The sequence below is a fragment of the Ambystoma mexicanum genome, chromosome 4q, assembly GCF_040938575.1.
Source record: "Ambystoma mexicanum isolate Mex_15411 chromosome 4q, UKY_AmexF1_1, whole genome shotgun sequence".
In the NCBI taxonomy this organism is placed as follows: domain Eukaryota; kingdom Metazoa; phylum Chordata; class Amphibia; order Caudata; family Ambystomatidae; genus Ambystoma; species Ambystoma mexicanum.
In genome coordinates this window covers 588514663-588531369 of record NC_090928.1, presented here as the reverse complement: position 1 = coordinate 588531369, position 16707 = coordinate 588514663, and positions in this window count along the sequence as shown.

The following is a 16707-nucleotide window of genomic DNA, read 5'->3' as shown; positions in this document are numbered from 1 at the left end:
TGGTCCTCCCCATGAGAATGTCGTGTGGAGAGAGGCCGTGTCACTGAGTACAAGATGGAGGGCATCAGGCCAACTTGGACCTTTTTCATGGCACACTTTGGCAAGATGGTTCTTCAGGTCCAAATTTCATAATTCAACCACCCCTGCCGATTGTGGGTGATGCGAGCAGTGCACATTTTGTAGGATGCCTAGGGCATTCCAAATATTCTGTATAAATTGTCCTGTGAAATGTATAGAAACTGGGAGGCCGAAAAGTGGGATAAACACTTTCAGCAGTTTCTTGGTCACTGTAATGGAATCAGCATATTTACAAGGGTAGACCTCAATCCATCCAGAACATTTGTCAATGATGACCAGGACGTATTCAAAGGAGGAGCACTTCGGTATGCTAATGAAATGATTTGAAGATTCAAAAAGGGGCCATAACGGACTTCATGTGCCCCTGGAGTGGTTTTCATAGACTTTCCAAGGTTGAATGTGAGACATGTTGGACAATGAGCAATGGAGGGGAATTTAGGTGTGAACCAATATCTCTGGACCTCTGAGGTCATCTTTGCCTTGCGTGAATGGGACACAGAGTGAGTAAGACATGTTAAGTATGGTAAGAACAAGAGTGAGGCCGCTAACTGGCCAAGTCATCACACCATAGGCGATCAGAGCAACAAACATATCCTTTACTTTCCCAGTCCTGTTTCTCGGCCTGGGGGACTGCATTTTAAAGGTCCACCAGGACGGAAAGGGAGGATAGGGGGTCCTCAAATGAGATGAGAAACAGCAGCATATAATGAGGAGCCTGAGGGCCACGTAGGGCCGCATTTTTCACATGGCAGTCACCCAGTGCATTTCCCTGCGGAATGCTGTCAGAAAGCCGAGTGTGGGCCTTACATTTCACAATAGTCAACTCGGTGGGTAGCAAAATGGCATAAAGCAGTGCTTCAACATAAAGTGCATTAAGAATGGGACTACCTTTGGCAATCAGGTAACCTTTCTGTTTCCAGAGGGTCCCGTGGTCGTGTAAGATACCAAAGGTGTGACATGAATTAGTGTATATAGTGGCTGTATTTTGTGTGATGATCGTGCAAGCCCGTGTGAGAGTAATGAGTTCAGCATCTTGTGTGAGTTTGTCAGGTCGGGAGTCAAGGATTATCTTTTGCATAGGTGCTACAGGAGAGGCATACTCAAGGATCCAGGAGTGGCAGAAATTGTTCATTCCTAAAAAGGAGCATAGCTTTCTTTTAGTGGTGGGAATGGGACATTGTAAGATGCAGGACACATGAGAGGGGGCAAGGCGCCCAGCACCATGGGAAATGTCATGTCCTAAGTAATGAACTATGGGAAGACGGAGCTGCTATTTTGAATAGTTTACTTTGTGACCTTTGTCCTGCAGGGTATTGAGCACCACCTTGGAGTAGGAGAGGGTGTCCAAAAAGGATGGTGATACCAGGAGTAGGTCATCAACATATTTGATCATAGTGGAGCTCCCTGGGAAGGTGAGATCTTGTAGATCTTCCTGCAGTATCTGGGAGAAGAGAGATGCAAAGTCGACAAATCCCATGGGAAGGCATCTGCTGGTGATCTGGCGTCCCTTGTATGTGAAGGAAAAGAGGTACTGAGAGTCTGGATGGATAGGGACAGAGAAGATGGCAGAGACAGGATCAATGCAAGTGAAAAATTGGGCACTTGGCGGGATACAGGAGAGGGTGGTGAGGTGGTCCGGTAGCATTGGATGTGAGGGTATGACAGACTTGTTGATGGTGCGCAAATCGTGAGCAAAATGGAATTTGCCTGTGCCTTTTTTTCTATTGGGAGCATCAGAGTATTGCAAGAGCTAGTGGTGTGGTAGAGGATGTCCTGGTCAATGATGGAGGAGAGGACAGGCTTAATACAGGCTCTGCTTGTGGGGAGATCCTATACTGAGCTACTCATGGCAGAGGGACCTCAGGATTATGAGTTATGCAAACAGGTTTAGCAGAGAGAATGTGGCCTACATCATCGGCGTGTGCAGCCCAGATGGTAACTGGCAATGAGTTAATAAGGTGTTGTAGCTGTGTAGCTTGATTGGGTGTGAGGAGTGATGGAGGCTCTGGAGGAGGCTCAGGGTGCGTGGGCTGTTGAAGGAGGAACAAACATTCAGCTTGTCAAGACTGTGGAACCTCTAGGTAAATACCATCAGGAGAACAATAAATGGTACAATGCCTTTTGCATAGCATATCAATACCCAACAAATGTACAGGTGAGCAAGGGTTCAGTAGAAAGGCATGATGTCAGTGATTGGATCAACAGAAACAGATAATTCATTGGATACCGGGTATGGGATGGTGGTGCCAGACATACCAATCGCATTTACAATTTCTCTAGAAACTTCAACCTGTGGAAATTCTGCAGCTCATATGGGCTTCATTACACGGTAGGCGGTAAACCATGGTGCTGTTAGCACCATGGTTGCTGCCGGTACCATACCAGTAGCACCATGGAGGAAAGGGGAATTACCACCCCATTCCAAGGTTGGCGGGGCAGTAATTCCCCCTTCCTCCATGGCCCTTCCCCATTCCCATTTTTGCCCCATAGGGCATAATGGGAATGGGGAAGGAGCTAATTACGGTACTGCAAATTGCGGTACCGTAATTAGCACCAAGGTCCCTTTGCGGGTCCCAACTTTAAAGGCTGGTCTACACCAGCTGTTAAGGTCGGGTCCCGCAAAGGGACCTCGTAGTAAGGCGGTAAGGGTTAACGTTCACCGGTATCCTTGCCGGTGAAACGGTCACCGGTATCCTTACCGGTGACCGTTAACCCTTACCGCCTTCCGTGTAATGATGCCTGAGCGCGTAGTACCTGTGTCAATGAAACAATTTACATTCTTGGATGTTACATTAGAGATAGGGGCTGGACTGGTCCAGTGGGAGCAAAGCAGCAGACGGCATGGCAGGGTCCCTCTGGCAATGTCATTATGGGCCATAGGAGAGAAGCATATCTTGGTAGTCCCAATTAGGAGAAGGAGGAGGGGGTGGGGGTGGAGGGTATACATTGTAATTTTCAGGAGGAATTAAATAATTGCATGGAGTAGTGAGTCCATATTGCTGTAGTCTGGCAGGTTTGGTAGGGCATTGTTGAATGAGATGCCCAGTCTGTTTGCAATATCTGCAGAACGGCTGCCCTGGCAGGGGTGGCTGGCTGGGCAAAAATGGATGTGCAAAAGTCGGTTGTGGCTGTTGGCCTGAGCAAATAGAGGAGGAGGTTGTTGGGCATAGGGTTGGTGTTGATTATCCGGGCATCCCCAGTTGCCAGAGGCAGTCGTTTGTTGAGTATGCTATATTTGCAAAGCCATATGACGTCTAACACTGTCTTGCTTCTGGAGTTTAAGCTTGTCATAGAAGTGTTGAGCTGCTTGTAGCACTTTTTCAACAGATTCAGCCAGTCACCCAATCTCAACATTCTGAATAGTTTTAGAAATTTCAGTAAGGAGACCAGTCACAAAATGAGGCACCAATGCAGGGTTAGCTTGTTCCACAGCATTTGCAATAACACAGTATTTACTGAAGCAGTCAGTCAGACTAGACAGGTAACCAGAGAGGGATTCAGACTGGTTTTGTTTGCAAGCAGTGATTTGTGACCAGTCAGATTTGACAGGGTATTGTTCTTTGATGAGGCCGGCAAGTGCGGTAATGTAAACAGTAATAGCAGTACCTTCAGCAGTGTGTCGGGCCATTGTAGTTTGTCCATAATATGTTTGTATAGAGTGTCTTTGAGCACAGCTCTTAGGGGTTGTTTAAGGTCTCCAATGGTGGGGTCGTAACAGGCAATCACTGTGTTCAAATGTTCCATGAAAGCAGTGGGTTTGTCAGGCAACGTGGGGAATTGTTGTGCCATACGGTAGAAATCAGTGGAGCTCCGGAGAGTGTGAATTCTCATAGATGCATTCTTGTTATTGGCCTGAGGGTAGGTGTGCATAGGTAGAAGGGTAGTATCAGCAGCTGTGGATGGTGAGGTGTCCATAGTGCGCAGCAAAGGGGGTGCAGATATGGAGGTATGTGACAACTGGAGGTTGTGTTTAGTGAGTTCCTGCAATGCAGCAGTGTATTGTGGCAAACCTGCGTCTGCTGCAGCTAGTGCTCTCTGTAAGCATTCCGAGGTCCAGTCAGAGGTCCACTTGTGTTCCAGGCTGTGACGGTGTTGGTGTTGGGCAGAAGCAATTGGGGAGGCAGAAGCTAGAAGTTTGGCACTGGCAGTAGAAAGTAAAAGGTGAGATGGCGATTCGGGCTCAGGGGCTTATGTGGGAGCCAGAGGAGGGCTCTGGTGGGTGGGTGTGGGTGGCTGGGGTGCCATGGCAGCTTGCTGTGGCGTGGGGGCTGGCTAGTCCCTATGATGTGGAGTAGGTGGTGTGCCAAAAATCTGAGTGAGTGAGTCTTTAACGGTGTCGGCAGAAACACTTGGGTAGAGGCCTGTTTTGTGAGCGTGTTTACTGTTTGGCCTGCAGGCCTTGGAAGACTGCTTGTATTATTCTAACTCCTTCTCCAGTTTAGCCTGATTATTCTTAACGTCACGTAATCTGATCGTTGATTCCTTGTACCAGGCGAAGCATGCTGACCAATGACCATCAGACACCTTACACTTTCTTTGTTCCAAAGCCCTGCGCAAGACAATAAGATGATCCGTATGAAATGAGCCCTCATGAGGCCACTGAAACACCTTTTGCACCAGAGTATACAAATTCCAATCTTTCAAATATTTGCGGGTGAACGCCCCATACGTTGACAACATCAGTCTTCAGTCTCAGTACCTACTGCAGGTACAAGTGGTGCTTTGGATAGCTCAGAGCCCATTGCTAAGTCTAGGCCTCATCACGAGTTGGGCAGTATCCCGGTGATATTCCCGCTGGGATATCGTCCGTGCTAATAGCACTACCGCCAAACCCCCTGCCGCTATTAGCACTGGATCAGGGGTTTAGATGAACGGGAATTCCCCATTCCCCATTGGGGACATTCAGGAATTCCCAATTCCCCTTTTGGCCAATGGGAAATTCTCAGTGCGACTACCGTTGGTGGTATAGCTGCGTGATAATTGCACCAAAAATTGGTAAATTCATGGTGGATTTACCCCCAGCACAGAGCTGGGGGTAAATCTTGCCAAACCCGTGATTTGGCAGACCCTTAAATGCGGCAGTAATAGCATTACCGCCACATTTAAGGGTTACCGGCAAACTCGTGGTGAACCCGTAGGAATTTAAAAGAGTGGGAGACACAGAGGGAGATGGGCCTGCAGGTAGTGCAGGTGAAAATGGGTGGTGCAAACAACCTAACGATATATTTTCCTTTTTTAAATTACATTTTATTTATTGGCTAAATATAACCTTTAACACTTTAAAACAAAAGATAATAGGTATTTACTGTTGGTGACAGTGGAAAGACAAACAAGTGGGATGGCACAGAAGGTGAGACAGGAGCGAGCAAGGTTTGATGTAGGTTGCTGAATATAAAGATAAAATAATACCCAATGGGGGTCATTACGAGTTTGGAGGTAGCCATGGTGCTACTAGCACCATGGCTGCCTCCAAAGTCGTGTCCGGGTTCTCTGAATGGGGACTTACCGGGTCATTCCAACCTTGGGGGACCCGGTAAGTCCCCATTCAAAAAACCCTTCACCATTCCCATTTGAGCCCCCATAGGGCTCAATGGGAATGGGGACGGAGCTAATAACGGGCCAGTAAATTACGGGCCCGTTATTAGCTCCCTGGTCTCTTAGCGGCTCCCGCTAAGGACGGCTGGTTTTACCAGCCAGCCTTAGTGGGACCCGCTTAGGGACCTCGGAATGCGGCGGTAAGGGGTTAATGGCACCGGCATCCTTACGGTGCCGTTAACCCCTTAACACCATACTCGTAATGACCCCCAATATGTACTAGAGGAAACGCTTCAAGTTTAGCCAAGCAAAAACATTCGGCACTTAACTCCTGAATGGATGAGCGGCATCAGCATCGCCTCTTTAACTAAATCAAGAACACAGATATAGTGCCTCATTACACAGTAGGCGGTACCCATGGCGCTATTAGCACCATGGTTGCCGCTGGTATTTTACCGTGTCCGCCTTGGTGGATGGCGGAATTACCGCCCTACTCCAAGGTGAGCGGGGGTGGTAATTCCCCATTCACCAAGGCACTTCCCCATTCCCATTTTTGCCCCCATAGGGCATAATGGGAATGGGGAAGGCGCTAATTACGGTACCGCAAATTGCGGTACCGTAATTAGCTCCAAGGTCCCTTTACAGCACCCTACTTTAATGGCTGGTAAAACCAGCCGTTAAGGTCGGGTCCCACAAAGGGAACTTGTAGTAAGGCGGTAAGGGTTTACCGGTACCGGTGCCCTTACCGGTACCAGTAAACCCTTACCGCCTAACGTGTAATGAGGGCCATAGACAGCAAGGCTCTGAGTGTTGTTATAGATAAAGTAATGAAGGGGGGCCAATCGCGAAAAAATGTAGTTATAATTAAATTCTTTCTTTTTGTCAATCACGTCCGCCACCGAGCATGGTTGCAAAGCATGCAGGTATGTCTGTGCACTAATGTGTCTGTGCAATGACAAGGGAGCTGGTGAACAGTTGCACAAAATCTCGACAATGCCTACAATAAATCAAGAAAAAACTTGAGTCAATTCATCAACCAAAAAATGACAATGACAAGTAACTTCAAGGGAATATGGAAATTCCCTAAACAAGGCAGGCCTGCAGGCAGCAATTTAAAGACGTCTGGAGTAGGCCAAGAATATGTGTGGTAATGGTGTACAATGGTGACCTTCTGCAGTGAGTGGCAACCCACGGAGGGGAGAAAGGCAAAAATAACACAGCATCAGAGGACAAAACCAAAGCAACACAATCAGCTGAGACCATAGAAATGGCAGCCCCAGGAATGCACAACAATCTTACAGCATCAGCGTGCTGAAAACCTACTCTTAATCAACAACAAGGGGCAAATGGATCATAAACTGCAGCCAATCCTGGTGGCCATCCGACAACACACATGGAATCTCAATCTGTACACCCACCAAGGTCACAACAAATCGTGGTTATGTTGCGGCACACATTAACCACGGGTGCAGTGACTGTGAAACTCGCTCAATCTGTAGACAGTAGCATGTCCCTATTAGTTTGCAAACACCAGAAATAGACTGTGATCCCAGTGAAGTCACACAGGGGCCTGAATCACAAGAAAAATGCAATGAGGATCAAAACATCATCTTCAAACAGCGTGAGAAGCAAAACTAAAAGCAACATAAACGGTTAAACCTAACATCACAAATAAGAATCAAAACATCACCGGCAAAAATGCGATAATAAAATGAACGGAAACAGAAGTTGTTTTAACAGAACTTGACAAATAGAGAGTAATGACATGTACAGGGTAGGCAAGCAGTCTTCATTGAGGGAAAAGAGGGAGTCGTGGGCTGGTACAGGCACCCTGCCAGTGCTTTCGTTTCTACAGGGTGCTACTGTGATAGAATATCTTGGGAGATCAAACTGTTGGTTTTTAACTTGTCTGCCAACATCTCTGTACACGCACTTGTAACCCTAGTGGTCTCTCACCGATGGCCCCATAAATAACTACAAACAGGAAAGCCTGAGGCACTAATTTAATCATCAGCACTCTATTTGAGCATATACCTCTGCACTGGAGCCAGCAAACAGGGCATATGACAATAACCACGAGAAGCATGACAGACACAATGAATGTGACAGACGGCACAGCTATCTACTTAGATACAGATGAGTGCAAAATATACCACGGGGTGTAGATCGACAGTGAATAAATTAAATGGCAATTCAATGTTTACGCACACAGCAGTGGAGTAAAGTGCTTGGTATGAAGGAGAATGATAACATGAAAAATACAGTGCAGTTCTGAGTAAAACAAAGTGACAGAAAATAAGAGGAAGTAAGGTTGATTTTACTGATCAGCCAGAGGAGAATAGGTTCCCAGTTGTTAGTTAGAACATAAACAGCATACAGTGAAATTATCAGCTGATAAGCAGGAAAATACAGAAGGACAAGTGTCCAGGGAGTTGTCACACAGAGCTCTGAAGGGGCTGCCCTTAGGGCGCAGGTTATATAGCATATCATAAGCAATCACTAATATATTATAGCATTTCTTTACAATGGTGGGTGGTACTTGGCATGACATTGCAGACATTTGGAAATAACTGTCAACATCTGATTTGTGACCTTTTGACGAAGCCTTGCGGGTACATGTGCTGGGTACATTGTGTTGTAATATGGATAAACAGCATTCACAGAAACACTACTGTTTTCTACTATATACGGTTCCAGGCAATTCACATTCTAAAGTGTCAGAAGCGGCATCATTGCATGTGTGGGCTGAGCGGACGAGACCACGAGGTGCATCTTGACACAGCTTGATACGCAGTGCTGGGAAATGCTGAGATGTCCTTTCCTCTTGTCTTCATCCCTGCTCATTTGCAAGCGAGCAAGTGAGCAGCGAAGCTTCAGCTCCAAGGTTCTGGTTCTGGAGTAGCGGGGAGAGGGGATCCAGGAACTGGTTTGCCCCCTGCCCACTGGCAGCTGTGGGCTATGGCTACAACTTCTGCCTTCTGCCACCCGCTCCTGCTTTTGAGTCTACAGTCCGTGGCCTGTGCACCCGGGAGATGGGCCCAGTGCCGCGTGTCTGATCTGGGAGTGGTAACACCAGACAATATAGTGATAAGTGCTTTTCCTCCTTGTTCTAGAGTTTTTAAACAACTGCATTAGCCTTCAGCAGTGACTGTGGGGAAATATTCCCTTTGAGCTGCTCGGGTTCCAGGGTAATGTTTATGCAGTTAGTGAGTGTAGAAAAACATTAATGGTCATTAACAGTCATTTCTTTTTGATGCACATTTAAAATATAAGTTGCCCATTGAAGTCTCGGAAATTCTCTAGCCTTGGATTGTGTTGTCTGTTAAGGAGTCAGGGTATCAGACATTACCTCTTTACCCCTTTATCAAGAGGGGTCCCGACCGTTTAATGCTTGTGAAATCTCTGATGAGACTCTCCTGTCTACTGGGCTGTCTGCTGGGCTCAAGAGGGTGAGCGCTGATCAAAGCACTGGTCAAATTCGAAGCCCCACTTGTGTTTATCCCCTAAGTCATCCCAGAACATACCTACCCAAGATGATATGCACTCCTGGCAACAGTGGTAAATCAAAGAAAATGTCAAAAATCACTATTATTCAAGAATGGACAGTTTAGGTGTGATTGAGGAGGAAAGAAAAATGTGTTGGAGCTTAATGTATCCTTGCAGTGCCTGGGCTCTAAATTAATTGAAAGGGTTATTATCCCTGTTCATTCAATTATGCTGAAGACTAAAACTACTGAACAAAATAAGGGGAGCTTAGCGATATCTTGCAGTGATGCATCGCCAGTATATGATACACTTAATGAGGGGCGTACAACCTCTAACTTCGGAGTGGGGGGTTGTGTGGTTTTTGATTGTGACATTAGACAAGGAGTGGAGTATCTTTTAGTGTGTGTTTATGATTGGACAATACAGACCACGGAAATGGAAGCAGAACTACAGGTTTCTATCTCTACTTCTGCTTCTACCTCTGCTTCTTACTGGGTGGAAGGTGCCATGATTCTCCTCTTCTTGACTTGCAACAGGCACCTGGGGAAGCTTATTCTGAAGACCCTATTATTGGCCATGTTCCAACTATGTTTAAATCCTCCTTGGAACTGAGTAGTGTACCTCGGGACCAAGAGTTGGCACAAGAGAAGAGCCAAATATGGATATCTCACATGACTCGTGCATTAGTACATCCAGCATTACATCGACGGCCATGTTTGGTTTGCTGTATTTGAAAGCCTGCTAACAACTTTGGTTGAAAGGAGTGAGAGATTGGAGAATAAATGTATCAATAGGGTTAGAAAGATATATAAAGATCAAGGAATGAACAATGTGAACATATTACCTAATGTGGAATTGAACACAGTGGGTGAACAGGACTTATCTAGGTCACTGATTAGAAATATTGAGGCTGGCCCCCCTGTTGTGAATATGGATGCCTCTTTTGTATTTACTGATGTCAACCCTTTACGGAAGAAGAAGAAAAATCAAAGGGTTAGGAGTAAACAGAAAATATCCCAAGCTGTTTTGGATGGAAAACAGAAGTGTGTGAAAATTAGTAATGTGTGTATTAGTTTGGATGATAACAATGTTAACCTTATTGAACTGGATCCAGTGGACAGTGATCCTCATTCTATAAGTGGTGGGGTGAGGTCTCTACAAGTGGAAAAATGGGAAGTCTGCATAGGCAAAGTCTTTCAACTGTTGACAATGCCATTGAGAGTCACCATTCTGAAATGACCTCTAGACCGCTTAACTCAAGGGTAGTCAAGTCAAATAGTGATATACGTATGTATATGCTTGAATCAAACAGAGATACTTCAACATTAGGCTCTCAAGGTCATGGGGTCAAGCAAAATGCACTAAAACAGAATAGGCAGAAGGTGAGAGTTGGCATCCAGGATGGGTGCTGGAAGATGTGCAATGTCTGTTTATTGAAGAAGCAACTCGGGGTGGCTGTGGTGGAAAACAGAAGGTCTGCTCTGAGTCCAATTCCTCAGCTAGGGTGGTCCCACAATTAGTAAATAGCACCTCTCAAACCCAGGTAAATGTGCATTTCAAATGTAATAATGTAACTAAGGGCAAGGAGAGTGATAGGTGAAGAAATGTGATGACTACTAACAGGGTGTTTAAACTGGAAGGGGTTAGATCCCTACAACTCAAGGCTGTTCTAGTTTTGACCGGCATCCTCCATTAAATAGAACGTGGTATTGTGTATCTTTCATAGTGTGGTCCCTTTACTTGTAATCGCAAAAGAAGATATAATAATAGTGGACCAGGTAGAGGATGTGACAGTTACTACTTGCAATATTTGCCTCAGATTTGAGGCATTACTGAACTACATACTGCTGTATGAAGATGATCTGTTTAAATATGGATATTGTTTTGCTGTGGTAAATATGTTGGCAAGTAAGAATCTGACTGAACACTCTGTTCCAGTTCCAATTAATGCATGGGGCATTGCTGTGGGGCTGAGGACAAAGGATGCCAGTTCCTGTAGAAACGTAGAAAGGAGAATTTGGCAACAGTGAGCAAGAGTCCTCAAGAGTTTGGTAATGATGCAATACATTCTGAGGAGACTTGTGCTGAGGGGTATTGGCAATGGCTCCCGAAGGTCTTCAAGCCACATTTTACAAATATTTAGCAGTGACAAAAGAATGAAATACTAGGGGCTTTGCTCACCTTTCTGCTGATGATGGATTACTGGAAAATATAAAGCTGTTTAGCATAGTAGCTCTACACGAAACATGGATGATTGAGGTTTGTGAATTCGATGGAATAAGTTCTATGCAGACCATGGCTGTAAAAGGCCACATTGGAAGACCTAAGGGGGCCTTTAGGCTCTGTGTGCCACCCATGGACTATAAAGGATATAAAGGGATCACCTCTATGGTTCAAACTGGTAGAATTAGCTGTGATCTTGAAGAGGTAAGAGAGTTGATCCTTGTTAACATCTATGATCCACCCAATGCTGTAGCCAATAAACAACACATTTCGACCGTGGCAAAGATAATTGCTAAGATCGACCTCAGTTCTCCCAAGTTTGTAGTTGGAGATGTTAATGCTAAGATTGTGTCTACCACCAGAAGGTTTCCCTTATCTTGGTGAATCTACCCCTATTGATTTGAAGGCCTGTAATAGGCCGGGCAAAGCATGGGCAGACATTCTCTATTCACACCACTGTACAATGTTAAATGGCTATTGTGCAGGTGATGTGCACAGGGCTTTCACTCGTACAAGTTGGAAGAGTGTCATCACCATTGACTACGAGTTTGTGAATTTCTCCACTCTTCAATTAGTGGAGGATATGACTATACTTAATCTCGAGGAGAGTGACCATATGCCAATTTGTATTCTGTTAAAAATCAAGGAAAGTATAGGTCAGTATGACAGCACTGGGGATATCTTTGTTAATCATGATGCAAATTGTGTTCAATGGAACCCCACAATCCTAGAAAAGGCATGGTTGGTGGTTGAAAGAGAGATTCCCTTGTTCATTGATAGATGGCTGATTGGACAAGACTACATAGGGTCTACCCTCATTCATGATTTCATAGACATGGTTATGGGTATTAATGACGTAATATCCAAGAAAAGAAGTTACAAGAGCCCATGTGAGCGGTGGACCCGGGATAGCTGTGAGGGTCATTGGTATGATTGTAGAATACAATCAGCTAAAAGGAAAATGCAACACGGAATTGTCCTTGTTCTTAATGATTTGGCAGCAGCTGGGTCGGCTCCTGGTATCACTAAGGAAACTAGAAATATCAATATGAGGTAACGCATATGGTTGCAGGGACATTGTACCTTGTGTGGCAACGAGATCTGGATGCAGCTGGCTCATCATGCTAGGGCTAATAACAATATGGGAATTTGGTCAGTGGTTGGGATAGCAGCAAATAAGGCCTTACCCATAACCTTACCGATTAATAGTGTGTCTGAGGAGGCATGGTGCATACATATAGGGAACACTCTGGGGGCTGAGCAACCAGTTGATCTGGGTAATCTGAATATTTCTGAGTCCTGGGCCTGTAATGCAACTGTGCAAGACATTGCTACCATAATTGAGAAGTTGAATTCCTCTCGTGCTGCTGGACCATATGGGATCTGTAATGCGCTTGTTAAATTGACTCCTAGGGCATGGGGACATGCTTTGCATATACTCTTTCAGAGTATTGGTAAACAGGGACATGTCCCTCCAACCTGGAAGGAGATTAATATTCTTCCCATACATTAAAAATGTTGTTGGAAGAACCCTACTATCGTATGCTGGCAATGCTTGATATACCCTCAAATATATTTGCCACAGTGTTACTAAATGAGTTGAGTAATGGATAGACCTAAATAAGATTCTGCCGCCCAACCAGACTGGCTTTAGAGGCCAATCCAGCACCTTGCATAATCTTCTGTCCTTGGTCTCTGCGGTGGAAAATGTCTGGAGCAGACGCCATCTTTCGATATATGGCACCCTTATAGATGTGAGTGCAGCATTCGACACGGTCATGAGGAATCATTTATGGATGAAATTGACTGCCAGGAAAATCCTCATGGGCTGTTGACAATGATAATGCAGCTGCACTAGTACATCAGTGTCAGAATACACCTAGATGGGCAGAGCAGTGTGTCAAAGTGGATCCTCACATCAAGCGGGGTAAAGCAAGGCTGTATACTGGCCCCCACGCTCTTCAACTTATATCTTCTGGAATTGGCTGAGGTTTTAAATATATCTGCTGCCTATCCAGTGAGAGTTGGGGCCATGAAATTGGGCTGGTTGGGAAAAGCAGATGACCTCCTCTTGCTCGACTGTACAGAGAGAGGTCTCCAAATGCTGATAGATGTGTTGGGTGAATATGCCAGAGTTAATGGGCTGCATATAAATATTGGAAAAAGCTAAATCATGACATTTAAGTTGAAAAAAAAGTCTACCCCCAAATTTGTCTGGATGATCGATTCAAACTCCATCGAATTAGTAGGCTGTTACAAATATCTGGGTGTTCTCATTGTTGATAAGCTTAACTGGAACCTGCATTAGGAATATACTCAGGCTAACTGCATGAGGATTGCCAGCGCATTGACCCTCTTCATTGGAAGACAGAGTGGTTATTCAATCAAGACAGTCCTGCTACTGTACTCCTCCAAAATTCTATCTTGTATGTATACAGAGTTGAAGTATGGGGCCATAAACGTAAGAATGAGTTGGCCAAGCTAGAGGGAAAACATTTGTGATTACTTTTAAGAATGCCCAAGACAATGCAAATAGAGTTTATTCGATTGGAGTTTGAGTTGATGAGCATTCTGGCAGAGTGCTACTATAAATCGGCCATGTGCTATGATAAACTGATGAACTTGGCTAATGAGATGATAACGGTAGAGATTTTCCGGGCTTTAAGGGGGATATGTGATTATAAGCGGTTTGGCACTTTAGGAAGATCTTTGGGAACGCATAAAACCTGGAACACAGGATAAGTGCATACCTCTGTCTGGTCTTCGTTGTTGACTCAGAAAGAGGGTGGTTAAGCGGAATTTAACTGAGTATAGTTATGAGGCTGACATTGTGAGGTTGGCATCTAATGTGAATAGTGGCCCTTTTATCCACTAGAGGCTTGAGCGGAACCAGTTGCCTAAATATATTGATGCATTCCCTAACAGTAACATAGCCAGGCAGTATCTCCTGATTAAGTTCAATACCACCAAGGTATTGGAGATAGAGGGTGTTAAACTTGGTATTCAAAGATTGGAGCACATGTGCCGACTTTGCGGAGAAATGGACATTGAAACCACGGAACACATTATGTTCTCATTTGTTAGTTTGAAGGCTTTAAGATATCAATGTTTGAAAGCCTATAATAACATGATAACAGGGGTGATTGGAATGTCTCATGGAAATGACGTGAAATGTATACATCATATGGTTACATTTTACAATCTGTGTTTAGAAATGTTAGGCGATTTAACACAGGGTATTTTTTAACGAGGTTTTGATGAAGAGGTTCCCACTATTGTTTGATGTAAATAATGTTTTATTTATTTTAATATGTGATTTGAAGCATTGTTTTTATGTTGTATGTATATATACAAAGCCGTTTCGGCTGTAAGTATATTAATTATAAATAAATAAAACATGGTTCTAATGCTACACTTGTAGAGAGCCAACGGAAGAGAAGGTCTGACGTGTCCCTTTGCCTTGTTACGGGATCTTGGTCTTATTTGCACCAGGCGGGGTTTGGGCATGTCAGAGGAGCTGAGTGCAGAGGAGGCCTCAGGCAAAGGCAAAATGGAGGATCTGAGGCCTAAATGTATGAGAGAGCATAATGTAGCTTACCATAGCATAACAATCCTTCCACATCACACCCCAAGTGGCCACCTGGCTATCCAAGAGCATGGGAACATCATAGGCCCCATATGGCCTGACAGGCCAAATAGGCTAAAACATAAAATATGGCCCCATTGTAAGGAGTTGGGCATCAAAATGACATTTTGCCTTATACCGCATAGATCAACGCACTGTGCGAAAAGGCTATTTCAATATGCAGATGCAAAGCATATTTTTGTAGAAAGAAAATGGAATTACAAAAGAGATGTTTATTTATCTTATGCAATCATTGCTACAATTGTACAAAATCTTTATGGAATTATTTGATGTTACACAAAAAGGTAGTTAAACATTATAGACTGAGCTAGTTGTCATGATTGCAGGATGATAACCTGCCCCCCAAGTTATTGCCTGAGGCAAAGCTGAAGGCTATAAATTGGCGGAAAGTTATGATCCCATGCGATCATGACATGTGCTAATGTCTATAAGGCTAACAGCACATTGAGGTATGCAACTAAAAAGAAAGTGAATGATTTTCAGCTGCTTTCATTGATTAATTGACTATGCCTTAATCATCCCTCCCCGAATTCTTCAAATGTCTTTAAAACATGATCTAGTATTGACTGTATTCACTTAAAGAATCAATTTCCCTCATGCTCTTCTTTTTTTCTAGCCCCTCATCCTCTTCCTTGTCCCTCTTCATGTTCCTAGTCACTCATCATAGTCCCTATTACACATCCTAATCCATCTTCCTTTCCCAATCTCTCTTCCAAGTACATCTTCCACGTTCAAATCCCTTGTCCTAGTCCTTCTAACTCATCCTATTCCCTCTTCCTCTTCGAAATTCCAATTGACAGTCCCTCTTCCTTATCCTATCCCTTCTTCTGCATCCTAGAACCGTATCCTTGTTCGTACCCCATTACACATCATTGCAATGGTCCTAAGACCTATTCCTCTTCCTCATTCTAATCCCTCTTCTAGTTCTTTCATCCTAATCCCTCTTCTTAATTTCTCTTCCTCATTTTAGTGCCTCCTCCTCTTGATGTTCCCTCGTCCTTGTTCCTCTTCCCATTCCTAGTCCTTCTTTCTCTTCCTGGTCCTTGACCCTGTTCTTCTTACAGGTCATAGTCCCTCTTCCTCATCCTTGTCCATGTCCATCATTCTAGTCTTTCTTATTCGTCCTTGTCTCTGCTCCTACTCCATACTCCTTATCATAGTCCCCCTTTCTAGAGCCTCATCCCAGTCCCTCCCCCATTTACCTTATCCCAATCCCTCTTCTAATTGACTTTTATTTTATTTTTTTGCCCTATGCCCTCCTCTTTATTATAGCCCCATGTCCCAGTTAATCTTCTTCATTTTTTTTTATTTTTTGTATTGAAACTTCACTTTGGCTCTCACAACTATTCAGTTGTGAAGCCTGACTTTTGTTACAAATAACTCATCACACCTGAATTTCATCAACAGAATCAACTAACTCAACGGGTCAAGTCAAATACTCAATTTTCATATAAAACTAAAGTGTCAACGTTACTCTTTAAGTCAAATGAATATGAAAGAACAAATCATAAAGGGAATGAGAGACAGTCACTCATCCAATTTTCACTGTCCATAATTCATTTTTGACCACTTTCGTTATAATGGAGTCTAAGTAGTTAACCACTGTACAGGATAGTTTTATATCATGCCCTGCAATCACACGTCCCCACCAATTTTCCATGTCATTGTCCTGGGGTGCGTACAACCCAAGATGACAAGTACGTTGAGTACTCAACCCAGGGCAGACTGTGACAAGATGT